At 35.5% G+C, this 17,506-nt stretch overlaps 1 protein-coding gene across 1 annotated transcript in view; it reads left to right on the top strand.

Moving 5' to 3' along the window:
* Positions 1 to 2,362: 2,362 nt before the first annotated feature.
* The window catches only part of LOC129727187 (uncharacterized), a 280,609-nt gene continuing 265,465 nt past the window's right edge, over positions 2,363 to 17,506 (top strand). Inside the window, exon 1 of the mRNA XM_055684744.1 lies at positions 2,363 to 2,915. The gene's annotated coding sequence lies outside the window, so the exon portion shown is untranslated. The remainder of the gene's footprint in view (positions 2,916 to 17,506) is intronic.

Below are 17,506 nucleotides of genomic sequence, written 5' to 3'. Positions count from 1 at the left end.
GTGATAGTTACACATTACGGGATTCGAAATACACTCAGGTCGCTTTTTACGCGGTTTTTTACGCGGCTTTTTCTACGCGGATTCCGGAATTTACGCGGTATTTTTTAAGCGGCACGTATCCCCCGCGTAAAAAGCGACTTTAGTGTACTCTTTTACTTTTACTAAAACTAGATCTTGGGACTTTTGGCTGGAGGAAAGGCCGCATTTCATTGATTTAATCTTTTTTTTTTTTTAATTTCTACGTAGTTAGGTGGATTAAACCGTTAACTTCTTCTCAGACGTGTTCCTTGGACACCAACAAACATTTTCGTTATAAAAATCACATGTTATGTAAGTGGTATTCTGCCAACCATTTCAATACTTCCGAAACTTTCGAACTCCATACGTCATTTTTAAATCCGAAATGGCGACTTTCAGTTTCTGTAAAACATCCCCAAATCACAAAATGCAATCCAATATGGGTATTTCCGTTCTGTGCGTTCTCAGAATGTTAAAGTACTTGAAGCGTCGTTGGATGTATAAGATGTGAAATATTTTTGAAGTGAGTTGTGCTAATAATGCAATGAATTATAAAAAATGATTTTCAATTTTGAAACTTTTGATCCCGAGCATCGTCGGGAACGTTCAACTAGTATTCATATAAATTTGAAATGCAATGCGCCAAGCGGAGACTAAACCAATCGACTTCCGGTAAATTTAGGATTGTTTGGGGCTCCAAATAGAACAAAAAAAACTTGGTTCTGGCTTTCTGCTATCAAGTTTGGTTTTTTCCATATAACAGATATCTAAATGGATATAGCATCAGGCATCTATATTTTACGAATAATCTGAATCAGTGGCATCCCTGACCACACAGCGAACATCTTTTTCATGGTGCCTTTTCTACGGTTATATGGAGCGTCGTATAGGGCTCTTTTTTCTCGATTTGTGTCTGTATTCTAATTTACGTTCGTCACTTCGTGACGTTGCGTTGTCTGCCATTTTGTCTCGAACTTCGAACACGTGTATAAAAAATGTTTTAATCCATACAAATACCAGTTTATTGTAGCAAGCATAAAATTCCCAAGATGCTAAATTTCTAAGATTAACGATTTCTTGTTATACTTTACATCGATTGTTTATTGCAAGAAGTTACATCATAACTTTAATGTTCTAAATTTGATGCAGTTTGGAATGTATTTTGTGTTGTTTTTGGAATTTCACGAGTATACTGTACAAACATGCTCGGTATAATTATTGGGCTAGAAACTGGGAAATGTTTGTATTAATTTACACTAAGACTTATTCAGGGACTTCTAATCTTATCAGATGGATCTTATCAGATCAGATGACATTTCATAACAGTTAGAAGTTTTTTTAACTTTAAAAATAATATACATATTTTAGTCGCATTCGTTATTAAGCGAAAGCTTTGAAATCATTTTCATAATAAGATCTCTAATAAGTATAACATAAATCAGTACTAAAGATTTGACTGGATCAACCCAATATAAGACCGCACTGTGAAAAGCTCAGGTTTTGAATCTCGAGGAAATAGAATTAGTTTTGTTTCATTAGGTTAAATTCCTTGTGCTAATATAACTGCCAAGACAGGCACAATATCGAAAAACGTTTACAAAATTCATTCAGGCGTTGTAAAATTTATTATGAAAGGACTCATGGAAAGTGTGAGAAAAAATCGTTTGACAAATTTGACACTGTAGCTTTGTAACTAAAAAATAACACTATAATAACTAATAACACTGTTCAGTCCTACGTCACCATTTCATACAACCTTTAGGACTGTATATCTTTTAGTTTTTTTTCTATTGCAACTATCATCACTAGTCACCTCTCGGCAATCTGCAAAAAAAACAACGTGAGACTAATAATATGGGAACATTGGTTTGTTGTACCAACCACAGGCGACAAGGAAGTTTAAATTTTTTTTTAGCGACAGCCACGACGAAATCCAATAAAATAAACTGTCCAAGTGGGAAACTGAGATGTTTTTATGAGCGGATTCTATTTACGGAATCACGCCGAGGCTGGAACGTGCCTGAACTGTGAATTAAGCGCAACAAATAAAACACGACGAGCTGCGTCTTTCTGAACCACTCTAGGTACGGAGCTACCGGAGGAAAACTTTTACCGAATCGCGGTTTTCCGATGTGGAGTAAAAGCTCGCCCTCTTGGCTGATGGAGCTTTCACCGAAAGCACGATTTTCCCCTCCACCGGATGCAGCCGAACGGGGCCCGAATGGGACAAAAACAATGGCGAACTTGTTGCAACTTCGCCGGGCAGAATCATGTGCGGGAAAGTCGCCGCCAGGCCATTGGGCTGATTGTCGCTATCGGAAGTCTAAACAGTTTTCGTCTGACCGTAGTACGCTTCACACGTTCTCGGTCTTATCCTCCAGCGGTAGCGACAGTTTTTAGTGCCCCAGTGCAAACGGTCATCTGGCCGTGCGTTTTCTTCTTACTTGCGGGGAGTTGAAAGTTAGAGACGCGCGCGCTATTTCGAGCGACCGTTCCTTTTCGGTGTTGCAAGTGCAAGTGCAAGTGTGTCTTCGGCGGTGTTTAGTACAGCTGTTACAACTGTGGAATGAAGGATTACACGGACGTGTGCATGAAACAGTTTCCGTTTTACGCACGCCGCTGAACAGTTGCAATCGCTGAGGGGATTTGTGTCCGGATTTGCATACTGTGCTGCAGTACAGTGCAGTGTCTGTGTGCGTGTGTATCTGGAAATGTGCATCTAGAGCAGTGTGATACCAAATGCTTGGGTCGTTCTTCTTAAGTTTTTTTTTCGTCATGGTGCTCAATATATAGACCCCCCGGATAGATATGAAATGAAATGCAATTGCAGACTAAGGACATTATGCAGATATTAAGTGTGTCGCGTGGCATATATAGGACTTGCAGAACAACCCGTGGTGAGATAATTTTCCAAGATTTATAGCTTTAAGAAGAAAAATACCGGCTTTATTAGGTTGGTTTTAATTCCGTTCCATTCCTGCTGGCATAAAGATATACTGTTTTAATAGCATCATTTCTAAGCTGAGGGAAGGAGATTATAAATAACGTACATTAACTGTGTCCAGTATGAACTTCGCAAAACAGCTGTTATGTGTTTGTATCTCGTAAAGGAAGAGATAGCATGATGTTTGATGGAAGTTTCTCTAGCGAGATTTTAGGGTCATGCATAACTTTTCGTTTGCGGTTGAGTTTATGAGGGCAGAAGCGGCTTAAGTGGTAAGGACTAATTACAGCTGGCGTTGTGAGTTATTCAGCAGCTAGAAATTTGTTTCATATAAGTTTGGTTTGAGTTTAATTTCATTTTCAACTGCGAAAACAAATAAAATAAGAGATTATGTTTGTCATCCCAACTTTGTGCGCCAAAGAAGAGGTTTCATGATATTTTGCATGTTTTTACTGAACATTTTTAAGTTTTTGGATTGTGTGATCCTTGTAGGATCAAGTTAAAATAAGAAAAATATAATCCCTAATTCTTCGAACTAGTGGATCAAAGTGGGTATTTCAGATATATTTTTACAAATTAAATATATTCTAGCTGAAGCTTAACATTACATTTCGTCGATAAGGAAGATGCACTTGAATTTGAATTAATAAGAGAAATGGTCACATATCCATGAAATTAATGAATTCATTTTTTTTTATAAATTTTATGTATGTTATGAGTTTTTTGGATCCCAGAAATACTATGAATTTTAAGAGTTGTGTGAAATCCAACATTCCTTTTAATACAACAATTCTATGAAATCTGGAAATTTATTCATTCCTGAACTTTGTGCGAGTTTCTTATTCGTTGAATTGATTCTAGGTTTTTACGAATTAAAAATATATCATGAATTATTAGGTTCTATGAAATCTACAAATTTATTGTATTCCATGCATTCTAGCAATTCAATCAATTCTATTATTTCTACGAGCTACTTGATTTGTATTATAAATGTTTATTAATTTTATGAATTATATGAATCCTATGAATTCTATGAATTCTGTGATTTCTATGAATTTTATGAATTCTATGAATTCTATGAATTCTATGAATTCTATGAATTCTATGAATTCTATGAATTCTATGAATTTTATGAATTCTATGAATTCTATGAATTCTATGAATTCTATGAATTCTATGAATTCTATGAATTCTATGAATTCTATGAATTCTATGAATTCTATGAATTCTATGATTCTATGAATTCTATGGATTCTATGAATTCTATGGATTCTATGAATTCTATGAATTCTATGAATTCTATGAATTCTATGGATTCTATGAATTCTATGAATTCTATGAATTCTATGAATTCTATGAATTCTAAGAATTCTAAGAATTCTATGAATTCTATGAATTCTATGAATTCTATGAATTCTATGATTCTATGAATTCTATGGATTCTATGAATTCTATGGATTCTATGAATTCTATGAATTCTATGAATTCTATGAATTCTATGAATTCTATGAATTCTATGAATTCTATGAATTCTATGAATTCTATGAATTCTATGAATTCTATGAATTCTATGAATTCTATGAATTCTATGAATTCTATGAATTCTATGAATTCTATGTATTCTATGAATTCTATAAATTCTATGAATTTTATGAATTCTATGAATTCTATGAATTCTATGAATTTTATGAATTCTATGAATTCTATGAACTCTATGAATTCTATGAATTCTATGAATTCTATGAATTCTATGAATTCTATGAATTCTATGAATTCTATGAATTCTATGAATTCTATGAATTCTATGAATTCTATGAATTCTATGAATTCTATGAATTCTTTGAATTCTATGAATTCTATGAATTCTATGAATTCTATGATTTCTATGAATTCTATGAATTCTATGAATTCTTTGAATTCTATGAATTCTATGAATTCTATAAATTCTATGAATTCTATGAACTCTATGAATTCTATGAATTCCATTAATTCCATGAATTCTATGAGTTCTATGAATTTATGAATTCTATGATTTCTATGAATTCTTTAAATTCTATAAATTCTATGAATTTTAGAAATTTTGTGAATCCTATGAACTATATGAATTCTATAAATTGTATGAATTCTATAAATTCTATGAATCCTATGCATTCTGTAAATTATATGAATTATATAAATTATGTTGTAAGTAATCGTAACGCGATAGATACAAATGATCTAAAGTTCGCACTCGAAATGTTTTTGTAAATACAGGTCGGACTCGATTTTAGCCCCTTTTCGCCTCAGAAATAACTTCTGGTTACGCCACTGCATTAGACAAGTAACATAAAGAAAAGGAATATTCATTTTCTGTTCGTTTTTTGAAAGTAAATCAATTTGCTTCTCGATTTTCTCAAGTAGCTAAAAGTTTTACGTTGAAAATATGGTGAAATTTGACGATAAATTGATTAAAAAGGCGTGATGAGAAGAATATAGGTACTGAGATGAATATGGGAGCGGTAACCCTATCAATATATTTTGTAAGATTCGATTATCCGGAAAACTTGATTATCCGGAATGAAATTTTATTTTGATGTTCCGGATAATCGAGTCCGACCTGTAATAATTTAATAAACATGACGATATCTTAAGAAAAAATGAATGCTATGAATTCCATGAGTTATTTGATTTATATGAACTCTATAAATTCTTTGAATTCTATGAATTCTATGAATACTATGAATTCTAAGGGTTCTATGGATTCTTTGAATTCTATGAATTCTATGAATTCTATGAATTCTATGAATTCTATGAATTATATGAATTCTATGAATTCTATGAATTCTATGAATTCTATGAACTCTATGAATTCTATGAATTCTATGAATTCTATGAATTCTATGAATTCTATGAATTCTATGAATTCTATGAATTCTGTGAATTCTATGAATTCTATAAATTCTATGAATTCTATGAATTATATTAATTCTATGAATTCTATGTATCCATGATCTCTATTAATTCTATATATTCTATTGGTTAAGTTAAAAAAAGCTACTAATTGCATGAATTCTTTGAATTCAATGCAAACTGCGTTTTTCATTAACTCAATGATTGTCATGAATTCCATTATTTAATTAAGTCTATGTAGATGCAATACATTTTACAAGTCATATGAATCATATTAATTGAATAATTAGAAATTGAGCAAAAATTAGTTCGAACCCAGAAGTTCTATATTAAAAATTACTACAGTCATACCTCGATATAAGGCAACCGCGATATAATGTAACTTTTTTTTATATCTCTAAATTAAAGTACAGCAATAATTTTTGGGGTGTATAACGTTTTTTGTAAGTTTTAAAACTAATAAGTACAAGTAGTGAAATGGGGTAAATTTTACATATTTTTTTCAGTGTTTCGTGACTGATTATGTTTGTCTACGAAAATTATCTTAAAGGGGCATAAGATAGGTTTATATATACTGATAGGTGAAGGGAAATAAGTTTTTACGCACATTTGAGTAACCATAAAAAATTTTGCATCAATGAAAATAAAATTTTTTTTGTGCTTCGATATAACGTAACGAAAAAAAAGGTTGCCTTATATCGAGGTATGATTGTACTTTTATCAGCTTTGATGTGTACATCAAATAACTAAAAGATGACAGCTGGCAACTTAATAAATTGCAGCTATTGACAAGGGATGGCGAGTGAAATTAATAGAAGTAGTTTTTGTCTGGAAGCTGAAATTGAATGCTCCGTCAGCTGTGGGACAAGACAGCTTTACGATTCGTTTGCCTAAAACCAAATATCTTAAAATAACAATATAGTTCACTCTCGAATTTTCCATATATTTCCGTGAAGACAGACAGGGAACACCCCCTCTTGTGGTGAAAAAGGTAACTAAACTCATTGCACAGTGGTACAGTAAGGCATTTTAGGCGGACATAAGCTTTTCGTTGCGATTTTGGTTTGCGGTTTAAAGCCATAGTTTTTGTAAAAAGTTGTTTTTTATACATAGTCTTCTATTTATGTGCAAATGAAAATTAGGGTGGTCCTGAAATCAACGAAATAAAAACAAACTAGCTGGTTTTTATTTGCATAAATAATTGTAAACATTCTTTGGCAAACTTGTAGATCAACAAATTCTAAGTAACTTTTTTGTAGACATTAAATTTGGCTTTCAAAAACAGTCTTTTCGCTCTATTTTTTTCAATTCAAATTTAAAAACAAAGTTTTCTTCGGTAACTTTAATCAAAAATACGCCAATTTTGACGAAAAAACATTGTCGATATATTGTACAGATGAAGAGTTTTCACTATTTCTATTTTAAAAATAGGCCCTTTTAAAATATTAATGTCTCCGTTTAGGGCAAACATAGATAATATTTTTTGGTATCATTTGAAAGAACAAATATTGTATAAATATTGTGAAGAAATACCGAAAGTTGCTTAAAATTAGTTGATCAACAACTGTGCCGATGAATGTATACATTCATTTCTGCAAATAAAAAAGTTAGTTTTTTTTATTTAGTCGATTTCAGGAACACCCTAATTTTCATTTGCACAAAAAAAGTAGACTAAATATAAGAAACAAGTTCTTAGAAAAAAAATTTTACTCTAAACCCACAAAATCGCATCGAAAAACTCATGTCCGCCTACATTGCCTTACTGTACCACTGTGCATTGTTGTTGAATTTCTGTGAGCGTGTGACATTCTCACACACGAAACTGAGTTTACTCAATTTTAGATTTAGTTGACTCAATTTCATACTTTCACAGAAAAAAATATGTTGTAGATTTCGTGCGTATATTGTTTGTATGTAAAATGGCGTTATCCGGGAGTTAAATATTGATAATATAATAGATGTAGCTTATCGAGGCACGAAGAAGAAATATTCAAATAATCAGGCCACGACGTGTAAATGTAAACTAATCCCAAGCAGTGATGGAAACGAAACGAATGTGATGCAATCATCGTTTAATCGGCAGTTTCCCATTCACCGGAAGTCATCATTTTACAATTCATAATGTTGTCTAAGGTCGATTTGTAGCTTTAGTGCATCATAACAATCCCGGAAATACCCATAATGAGTGTTATTTGGTCTTTTGCCACTGTTGTTTAGGAACCGGAAGTCGCCATATTGGATTTCAAAACGGCATTTGGAGACAATTTCTGGCCTCTGAGCATCATTCTGGTTAAAGAAACACCCATATTTGGTTGTTTTTGGGTAATTTTCGACAGTTTTCCAGTCACTAAAAGTCGCAATTTTACAACTCAAAATGCTGTCTGAGGTCGATTTGTGGCTTCAGTGCATCATAACAATCGCGGAAATACCCATATTTGGTCATTCGCCGCTGTTTTTCAGAAACCGGAAGTCGCCATGTTGGGTTTCAAACTGGCATTTGGCGACAATTTCTGGCCTCTGAGCGTCATTCCGGTTAAAAAAAAAAAAAAACACCCATATTAGGTGGTATTTGGTCATTTTCGGCAGTTTTCCAGTCAACGGAAGTCGCTATTTTACAACTCAAAATATTGTCGGAGGTCGACAAGCGTACAAACCGTGGAACACCACCCATGCATGGATTGCCTCATACATTGACGAAGTTTACTATTATAAAATATTCGGCCGAGTCCACTTCACAATAAAATGAGCATTTTTTTCAGTGTACCCATTAGGGTAATATTATTGTCAAAAGTTACTCTATTTCGCATGTCGTGTAGAACAAAATCAGAAGTGGCGCACCTAGCGGTCGAAAAGGTGACTAACGCTTCTGTCATTTTCAATTTGTCTTCATAATTTCACGTAAGTGAACTATATTGGTATTTAAGATATTTGCTAAAACATATTTCGTTGATATAATACGATGTGGGTTGACATATTTTGGTATTTAGCTTTTATTTTATCATTTGAGCTGCGATATTAAAAAGAAAAAATCAAAGTTGGGACGGGTTTATTTATTTAATAATATCTGCGGCGATGCTCTAAGGATTACGTCTGTCTATATAATAGAAGTTGCACAAGGAAACTGATATCCTCGGAGGTGTATAATCATCAGTAACCTATCTCTGAAACCTACAAAATACATATCTGCAGCTTTTCCAGAGTAGGTCATAAATATTAAACGCTGCTTGTGTTCATCAAACATCGTTCCGAGCGAGCGCGATATGCAGCAAAGCTAATTGCCATTATGCGCTTGGCAGGAGGCAAAATTTAATAGTTTTCAGCTTAGCAGCAGCTGGCAGCCGGGGGGTATCTGATAGAGAAAATGAAGGTCAACGCTAATCGTTCGCTTTATCGCACACCGGTTCTGCCTGGTGACATCCATCGCATTATCCAGCCTGTAATAACCTTAATGGCGTACCGATATTCCGTCAGTGATTGATTTAGATTGGCATCAGAGCGCTGTCAAAGAGGTTCAAATCCTTGGTCATGACAAATACATACTTTTGTGGATATTTTGTTATGAAAATCAAATGCCGTTATGATAAACCATGTGTTAAGAAAATGTCTTTCAAATTTTGGGAATCAAACTGTTATCTGTGAAATTTTCCAAAGTGTCCACAACTAAAATCTCAAAATCTGGTGAAAGTTTTGCAAAATTGTCATCTTGAATTTTTTTAATTGGGTATTGCAGACAGATATTCAGTTGCCTAAAACTCTTCTGAACATTTCAAAATTATTAAGATCATGAGCATGAGCATTGACGAGCTGAGCTAGTATTTCAAATTGGTACCTTCATGGGAAAAAAAGTTTTTCTGAGAATTCTTTTAAAACTAGTACTTACCTTCTCAAATGTCCGTTGCTCTCAGTTCCCACGACTACCACGAACTCATCCTCGTCGATTGTTACCGTATTGCCTAATCGTACCCTCGGATCCGCCTACAATCATATATTTTGTTTTAGACGTATTAATCTTCAATCCCATAACATCCTCTAGCGCTATGTTGAACATTAGGCAGAAAGGACCATAACCTGTGGGACTCTATGAAGTTCGACGTTTTACCCGAAATCATCACACAACACTCCACATTCTCCATCATAACCTAAGAAAGGTTTGGCAGCTTCCCCGGAAAACCATTTTCGTCAAGAATTTCCCATAGCTCTTGTCGGTTTATTGTGTCGAATGTGGCTTTAAAATCGACGAAAAGATGGTGTGTAGTAACTTTTAACTCGCGGCATTTCTGGAGAATCCGCCGCAGTGTAATGATTTGGTCAGTCGTAGACCGTCCTTCCATGAAGCCGGCCAGGAAATTACCTATAAATCTGCTGGCTAATAGTGACACGCGTTGGAAGATGAGCTTGGATAACAATTTGTAGGCGGCATTCACAGGACTGTGATTGCTCGATAGATTTCGCAGTTTAACTTGTCGCTCTTTTTGTAGATGAGGCAGATAACTCCTTCTTCCCAATCCTCCGATAACTGTTTTGTCTACCCGATCTCGACGACCAGCCGATGTCGCCATAGACATGCAGTTTTACTTCTGGTTTCATGTTAGACATAATAGATTCTAGAGTTTTGAAAAATAATTCATACGAATGTTTATGAGCATGTTCCGGTGGAAAGATATGTTCTTCGCCAGCAATAAATGCTTTGGCAAATTGAACGCGTGCAGCAGCCAGGAGGTCTTTGTCCGAGGGTAGTGGTTGTTTTGGCATTTCAGCAATTTGAGTTTTCTTTGAGTTGCAGGCGAAATGGTTTATTCCGTGTTAAAGGTGTTGTTACTTATGCTGATAGGGTTTGAGTTTTCCTGCTGACGTTTGCGTCGCTGCATACGTTTACGAGCGGCCTTTTCTGCTTGCTTTTCCTGCATGCGTCTTTTACGCTGTCTGGCGTCATATTCAGTCCAGTCGCGTTTCCATACTTTTTTATTGCCAATTAGGCGCCAGCCTGATGTGAAATTTGGAGTACGGTGTTCTTCTGAGTCCGATTCTGGAAGTGGCAATGAAAGGCGAAGTTCTTCAGCCAGACTGGGATGATTGTCTGTTTTTGGCTGGAGTGAATTCGATTCTTTGAGCGCTTTTAATTCATTGATTAGTTCCTGCGCCGTTGTACTGCAGTTTGTTTTCTTATTTTGTATAGCTTCTAATTGGTGTTCCATATTGTCAATTTTTGATTCTATATTAGTAAATGCTTTTTCCAGGTGCTGTTGTATGTTCTTTGTGTGCTGCCGATTTTCTTTGCTAATGTCCGATATGTCCGATATGGAGTCATGGCCAAGTTCGCCGAACAGCGTCGAAATGCGATTTATGGTTTTTGCCGACGCATTGTTTGTGTTGATATTTACTTTTTTAATTTCCGTCTTCAATTCAGAAAGCAGTGTATTGATACTGTCCAGTGTGTCGTGCGTTACAGTCAGTTTAGGAAGTTGACTGATTATTGAATGATTTGATTTGATTTGTGATTCAATACTTTCTGTTAAAATTTTCTGGTGCTGGATGAGCTTCTTCAGTTGGAGTTGGTCCATGAGCTGTTCCTGGCATTCTATGCATAAGGGCAGCATAAATGAACGCAGTAGTTCTTCTTGGTTTCTACGGGTTCCTACGCAGGCAGCGTGGAAGTGCCTTTTGCATATTCCTTCGCATTTTCACAGGAAACGGTTGTCGGTCGAAGAACAGTTGGTTATGCCACACTTTTCCATAGCACTGTTTAAAATTGTTACGCGGCGAGTACGAATTGTCGAGAAAAGATTAGATACACGCGGTAGCGCGACGGTCAAAGATTGTTTATAAATAAATAAATTGTTGCTTACGTGCACTCGATGCAGCGAGCTGATAAATTTTTCGGGACCCATTTTTGTAACTTCCGCTCCGATGCCGTCTTTCCGGCCGCTTTGTTGTTCCTAAGCTACCGGATCGCATGCTTAACTTCGCTTATTGTTGGGCGTTCGTTGCACCGACCACGTCTCCTCTGTTTCTGTTGTGCTCTTTTGCTTGGACTCCGTTCAGCTGTTCATAGTAGCACTGCTTCCACCTTTCGATTATTCGTGTTCTGTGAGTACGGGTGAGTTTCTTGCATTTCACGTATTCCTTGTGGCGCTTTTTTCCTCAACAATTGGACTAGCTGCTTCCGTTTCAATCAATATCGATCCACATTCTGACGGGTAACTCCACGCAGCATTGTTGCTCGCGGTGCGTTCTTCTGGCTCAATTTCTGCGGACATTCTTCGTTACACCTCTCGTTACGTCGATTCGGTTGCACTTGTTCCGGGACTTCCTCCACAGCACTGCTGATAGCTGTTTTAACGGCGTTCCAGCGATTCTTTAGAGGGACTTCTTCAAGCTCACTCTCTTTTGGCAGCGCAATTTTGAGCGATGACGCATACTGTGCTGCGACGTCGTGTTGCTTTAGTCACGCGAGATAATACTGTGGGGGCGACGATACTGTATATGATTATATTATATTATATTTGTCAACCATCACAAGTAGACCATATTGTTTACAATTCGTGCTTAACTGGCTAATCTTGAAAAACATATTTTCTTAAGTGAAGTTTTATTCATTGTTATATCGATTAATTCACAATGTTTGTTATAACATGACATCATTCTTTTAAGAGGTTCATTTTGGCCATAGTTTGTTCTTTGATTACTGATATAACACAAGTTTCTATTACTTCATGAACTAATTACATTTTTTGTCCTATTACTTACATTTTAGGTTATAAAGTAGGCAATGTAGGGTATCGTTCCATTATTCATCTCAACAGCTAGGTGCACCTTTATTCATTTTATTTCTCTCATTTGTCCAATTTACCGTAAAATTTCTACAAATTTTTGAAAGTAAATCTATTTGCTTCTCGATTTTGTCAAGTGGCTGAAAGTTTAACGTTGAAAATATAGTAAAACTAGACGATAAATTGATCAAATAGGCGTGATGAGATGAATATAGGTACTGAGATAAATTAAGGAGTGATAACCCTTTGTGATTTTTTCGAGGATGCTAATTGCATTGCCTACTTTAAAACTTAAAAAGTTTCTATTTCTTAGAGAACGAGTGGGAGCATAATAGTACAAATTCGTTAGAATTGATGTGCTATTTACTCTTTGTGCAATTATATCGTTTATAAAAGCCATCATTACGATTTCTCGTCGCTTTTTAAGTTCATTTAGATTTATTAACATGCACGTTGCCTCATAGGGAAGTAAAGGTAGAATGGTCCAATCTTGCTTTCGTAAAGCATTACCAGCAAGCATTATTATAATGATTAAAAAAAATAATTTAGAGTCGAGTGTGACTCCTTGATCTCTACCTTGACTGCTTCTTTTAACTGTTTTCATGTCTATAGTGATCGCCCTATGTATTATTTTATGTTTCCTGGTGAAAGAAATAAAATAAAATTTTTTCACATAGAGTTCCAACCAGCTCCTTATGCACCATGTGTGAAAATTATCAACTTCACGTTGAAATACCTCAAGCTCAGAATCTTTACGTATTTTAAGAAAAAGTTTCATGTCGTCTGCGTATATTAAAACATTCAATTTGCTTAAAATATGTTCTACATCGTTTACAAATAAGATAAATAGCAGTGGACCTAGAATAGAGCCTTGTGGCATGCCGGATGTTACATGTGCTATAAGCTACTTTTGAACCTTACTTTTTGTGTTCTATCAGTCAAGTATGACTAGGCTGACCAGATTTATTCGGGGCGAAAACGGGAAACGGAAAAATTAGTATTTACAAATATTTTTTAGATACAGCATACAAATAATTTATCATTGCTTTGGTAATTCTGCCGCATTCTGTACAATACTTCATTGGCGTTTAATGAAATTTTACGTAGATAAGTGTATTTTGGTTTTTTGTCGTGTAATTTGTGATTTTGCAGACCACATACCGTTTGCGTGACAGACACGAATGCACACAATATGTGTAAAGTGTCTTCAATAAAATTAATAATAATAATAATAATACCGTTCGCGTGTGAAGAGGTCGTTTTCAGTGGCATGGTACTGTCAGGAATGCGCAAAATTTTCACAGTGAGCAATTCTCGCTGAAACCGTCCCACTGGTGACATGCGGTCTTTGAAAAACGATATTTTTGTGTTTAAATGATTGAAAATAGTGGAAAAATGAGGAAACCACTTTGGTTAGTTCATATTGATGGACCCCTCGTGCACAAATCGGTTAAACGGTTTTTACAAAAATTGATCTTTGAGCAATTCTTGATCTCTTTATTAATTTATTTCTATTTAATTTATTAAAATTAATAACACGGTTAATAATACGGTTACGGACGGTTAAGAATGGTTGGAAAAACGGTACTGTCCCGTTTAAAACGGTACATCTGGTCAGTCTAAGTATGACTGAATCCATTTCAAAAGTCCCGGAATTAACCCTATCTAAGATAATTTGAAGAGCAGGTGAGGGATGTTAACTCTATCGACTGCCTTACTAAATTTAGTATATAATGCTTCAACTGGGTTACCTTTATCCGCGTGAATAGTAAAATTTACAAAATTTAACAAATTTGTGGTCGTTGACCGATCTTTAACGAAACCGTGTTGTTTGTAGGAAATCGATTTTTTGGCTTGTGAAAATATACGTTTAGGTATTGATTGTAGCCTCGAATAATTTAGGAATGCACGAAATTATAGCAACTCCGCGATATTTTTTAACATCTGATTTTTTACCACTTTTGAAAGTAGGTATCAAAAATGACTCTTTCCAGACCGATGGGATCGTGCCGCATTTTAAAGATATTTACAACAGTTAGTTTTTGGCGTATCTTAACCCTAGAGAGATAGTCTGCGTCAACTTGATTCCTCGCTTTCAGTGACATTGCCTTCTTTTTTTTAAAATAGTGCAAATTCGTCCTCGCTTTTCTGAAAACTGAATTCTGGTATTTGTTATGTATCGATGTGTTAACACCGTGATGATCACTTATTAATAAATTTTCAACAAAAACTTGCATTTTAAATGATTTAAAATTCATGCATCAATTGAGTGCCAGAATAAGATTATTTTTTCAGGGTCCCATCACTAGCGTCTCAATATGCGCTGACGTGGAAAATGTCCGAAAAGTACCGACCATCTATCAAAACGTGGTCGATTTGTGTTTCTGTTCTGTTTAGTGATCTACAGGCGAATCTATAGTGAAGATCATGCTGGAAGAAGGTGCTACTCATGGCCATGTTCTAGGAGGTGGCAAAGTCCATTAGTCTGAGGCCATTTACAGTCGTCAGTTGCTGTGCAATGAATCGGTCTATACTCCTTCTCCTGTCCAACTTGAGATATCATGTTAGTCCGTTCCGTTGCCTAGTTTCTAACCGATTGTTCCGGTTCGTAATTAACGTTATTGCGTTCGTTGCTGTTATTTTTTCGATGGTGCAGGCCTTGTAAGGCCAGCGACCAATTCCACTATGTCGCAGCCATTGTTAAAGTATTGATATTGATAAAAAGCTATTTTTTTTTTCAATAAAAACTACAGAAGACAAGCATAGAGAAATGAGAAACAATCGAGTGGATTAGGTGGACCATCCTATAGTAAAATGATTTATATGAGCAGAAGCAGGATCTTTTATAGCCCACAGAGATCTATTTCTGTGAGACGTGGTAAAAGACCACACGCGTTTTGGAATTGGTTCTTTCTTTTTGTTAGGTTTTGCATTTTCCGAGTTTCGCTAGACGCAATGTTTCGCATTTCAGTTTGGCAACGATCGATGATACTCTCACACACACAACAATTTAAGCCGTATTTTTGCTGCTTGGAACTCCAATGGTTTTTTTTTTTTCCTTTTTCTGACGAATGGACGCAGATGGCAGAAGCTGCAATATACTTTCAGCTACGCAATAGTTCATTGGGTTGTAGCGTGTTGCATTAGGGTGGGACAAAAAATAAATGTTAGCTTCCATGCACTTTTCGTGTTCCTTATGGGTCCCATAACAACTGTGTAACGTTTCAGATCGGTCGGTGAAACGCCCGATTTGCGCCCGATTTTTTAAATTTCCATACGATATTATGTGGAAAAATCCACATTTTCAATACTTATTCTTTAGAGATGTCAAGTTGGCTCTCAAAAAAATATTAATTCATGATATTTGTAGGAAATTTTCCTGGGAAAAACTCTTCTGAAGACCGTAAGGCGCTACGATGATTGTAGAAACAGCTATTCACCCCAAACTGATTGAATGTCTGACGGACGGCTCAACATTGAAATTTTCCAGCAACACTGCTACAGCATGCTGCTATTGCAAAGTTGCTTAAGTATAAGAAATAATTTCGTGTGGAATTAATTTTCAAGGTGTGATTTTTGCTCATAGTATCTTCGCCTCCAAGATAAATTTAAGCGATATCATTTCCCATCACAGGGTTGAATTTGCAACAACAGCATGCTGCAGCAGTATTACTAGTAAAATTCAATGATGAGCCGTTCGTCAGATATTCAATCAGTCTGGGGTGAATATCTTTTTTTCACAAGCAAGGTAGCGCCTTACGGTCTTCAGAAGAGTTTTTCCCAGAAAAATTTCCTATAAATATCATGTATTAATATATTTTTAGGAGCCACCTGGACATCTCTATAGAAAAAGTTTTGAAAAAGTGGTTTTTCCCATATAAAATCGCATGAAAGCTTTAAAAATCGGGCAGAAATCGGGCATTTCACCGATCGATCTGAAAAGTTACACAGTTGTTATAGGACCCATAAGGAACACGAAAAGTGCATGGGAGCGAAAAAATAACACCATCGCTTTTTCCCAGTGTTGCATATTGCAGCCATGCGGCTGGAGGACAACAAAATTTTGTTCGTGCTGACAAACATGTGGATGAAGTTAAAACTGCACTTTGAATGAGGTGCATTTAATATTTGTGAAATGTTGTGCAAATGAGGAGTAGAACTGCTGCCTAATTTTAATTTGTACATAAAATACAGCAATACTTGGAATGGAACAAACGCTTTGCGAAGCAAACAAGTTGCAATCGAGGAAACAAAAGTTTTACTTTTAATTTTAGCACAAAACTTTTTGAGAAAGTTTTTTTTTCTCTGTGTGGACACATCACTGCGACCAGAGATGTTTGATATTGTCTGTGCTACCTCTACAGTGGGAATAAGGCACAATTTTCACACTGAAAACTAGATGGCCGGCATCTCTTAAGCTGTTTTTCAGAGAACCATAATCACGGTATTTTCGAAGAAAAACACCATTTCGATTTAATCGCGTCTGAAGTTTCAAGTTCAGTTTATGCGGCTGTAATGAGACGTACTTAAACCATGTTTAACCTTCAGAAAAAAGTATTCCAGTTGAAAACAAGTCATAATCAAATATGTTCGCGCCAGTTTTCAGCAACATACGGCCAATATCAAAATATTGCTTAGAATATTAGTTTATGTGATTGCATCTTCTCCAGAACTTTATACACGAAACTATGGTTGAACCATTTGTATTAAACAGTTAACTCTGAAAATTCAAATCTAAAAATCCATTCTGCAACAGACCTTGCACCATCCTGCGCACGGCTGTGGCATTCAATTTCGATTTCGCTGACACCATGAATCTTCTCCGGGCAATAAGATCGAACTCGAGAGCTTAGGCTGTTAGATTATTAAACCGAACATCAGCCTC

Source organism: Wyeomyia smithii, chromosome 3 (assembly GCF_029784165.1).
Source record: "Wyeomyia smithii strain HCP4-BCI-WySm-NY-G18 chromosome 3, ASM2978416v1, whole genome shotgun sequence".
Taxonomy (NCBI): Eukaryota; Metazoa; Arthropoda; class Insecta; order Diptera; family Culicidae; genus Wyeomyia; species Wyeomyia smithii.
The sequence above is the reverse complement of the archived record's forward strand: the minus strand, read 5'-3'. Positions and strand labels throughout refer to the sequence as shown.